The sequence below is a fragment of the Ornithorhynchus anatinus genome, chromosome 3 (genome assembly GCF_004115215.2).
Source record: "Ornithorhynchus anatinus isolate Pmale09 chromosome 3, mOrnAna1.pri.v4, whole genome shotgun sequence".
Taxonomy (NCBI): domain Eukaryota; kingdom Metazoa; phylum Chordata; class Mammalia; order Monotremata; family Ornithorhynchidae; genus Ornithorhynchus; species Ornithorhynchus anatinus.
In genome coordinates this window covers 12,105,117-12,107,068 of record NC_041730.1, presented here as the reverse complement: position 1 = coordinate 12,107,068, position 1,952 = coordinate 12,105,117, and the positions used below count along the sequence as shown (strand labels likewise).

At 49.3% G+C, this 1,952-nt stretch overlaps 1 non-coding gene across 1 annotated transcript; it reads left to right on the top strand.

The window, feature by feature from the left end:
• The first annotated feature begins 200 nt into the window (after positions 1–200).
• Positions 201–338, top strand: LOC114810352. The gene has a single exon (XR_003758054.1). It is a non-coding gene; the product is annotated as a small nucleolar RNA SNORA7 (small nucleolar RNA).
• The last annotated feature ends 1,614 nt before the right edge of the window (positions 339–1,952 follow it).

Sequence of the window (1,952 nt, the reverse complement as noted above, 5' to 3'; positions counted from 1 at the left end):
CTTGCCTCCTTTGTGACTTTGGGCAAGTCACTTAACTTCTCTAGGCCTCAGTTTCCTCATTTGGGAAAAGGGAATGAAATACTTGTTCTCCCTCTCTGTTAGATGATGAGCCCCATGTGGGACAGGGACCTTCTCCTATCTGTGTCTACTTTCTCTGCCCCAGTGTTTAGTTCGGTGTCTGGGACACAGTGCATGCTTGACACCTCTCAGGATGGCACCCGGAGAGTTTCCAGTACTCTACCAGTCTCAGCTATGGGAGGGAGAGTAAAGCAAAGGCCCGACCATTCCATTCCTAGCTTGGCCAGTGGCTAGCCAGTGGAAGGCAATCTGCTCCAAGTCAAAACTCACCCGTGCTGGGCAGCGGAGGCATGGGAGAGATTCGAGGGCGGAGACTCAAGTTTACTGCACAGAAGGAGGCAATGGTAAACCACTTCTGTATTTTTACCAAGAAACCTTTATGGATACACTACCAGGATGATTGCTGACGGAGGTGGGGTGTTCTGGGAGAGATGTGTCCGTGGCCTCGCTATGGGTCAGATACGATTCGACGGCATAAGACAAGCCAAGACACAAACACTTGACAGACACCTCAATTGTTATTCTATTCCATTTTGGTCCAGCCAGTAGAAAGAGACCCTTGAAAACAGCACTGGGTTTTAGGAGAAAAATGCTACTGAAACCCTTAAGAGCAAAGTCTAAAGGGACCAGCTGGGAAAACTTATGTCTCTGCCCTTGGTTCTTCCTTTGCTGGTCTCCGGGCCTAGCTCCTACTTCTGGAGAAGTCTGACAGAGAATTTCTCGAGGGTATTATGGTGGTAGGAAAAGAGCAAGGCCTGGCTCTGGAGCAACGGGTGGTTTGACGGCTCAGTTCTATTCCCTTAAACTCACTGTTGTGTGTGCAAAGCAAACCCACAGGTGTTCCTGACCAGAGAATGACCTGCCAAAGCTAAAGGGAACCCAACAAGGATGGCTTTTGGACTGGAGGACCAGCGTCCATTTTAGTCACTGCACTTTTAAATGGATGTGGAGAGATTGGACAGCATCCAGAGAGGAGCAACATAGGAGTTGGAAAATGGGTTTCATGAAGAGTGAAAATTCATTGTGGGCAGGGAAAGTGACTATTAACCAACGTGTAATGTACTCTCCCAAGTGCTTAGTACAGTAGTGTGCCCAGAGAAAGCACTCAGTGAATACCACTGATTGATGAAGACGGGTTTGAGGCGCTGGAAGTGTTTGGTGTGGAGAGGAGGGGGAGGAGGAGGAATCTGAAGGGTGACTAACTGTTTTCCATCAGATGAAGGATTATAATAATAATGGTGGTATTTGTTAAGCACTTACTATGTGCCAAGTCCTGTTCTAAGCTCTGGGGTAGATACAAGGTATTCAGGTTGTCCCACATGGGGCACACAGTCTTAATCCCCGCTTTACAGATGAGGTAACAGGCACAGAGAAGTAAAAAGACTTGCCCAAGTCACACAGCTGACAAGTGGCAGAACCAGGATTAGAACCCATGACCTCTGACCCCCAAGCCCGTGCTCTAAGCCACGCTGGGCCGGACAATAGGAAACGGGGTGACAGTGAGGCAGAGAAGAGTTTGTTCGACCTAAGGAGGAACTTCTCGATCATCGGGATGATTAAGCCCTGGGACGGATTCCCAGAGAAGTTGGGAAACCCCCCATCCCCTTTAAGAGAGTCAATCCCAAGGTTCTGGATGATTTCCATCCCAACCTGACAAGAAGCAGGAGCATGGACCCGATGACCGTCTGTGGACCCTTTTAATTCCAGGAGGCCACAATTCCAGGCTCCTCGTGGGTGCCTTAAAAGGTGTTCGGTATTAGCCAGAGTGGATTTCCCTTTCCTGGCAGGCCGACACGCGGAGGAGCCGACATCTTACTGACAGGAAGAGCGTAGGAGATGGGATTGTTAGCTTCAATTTCTCCACTAGGGAGCTC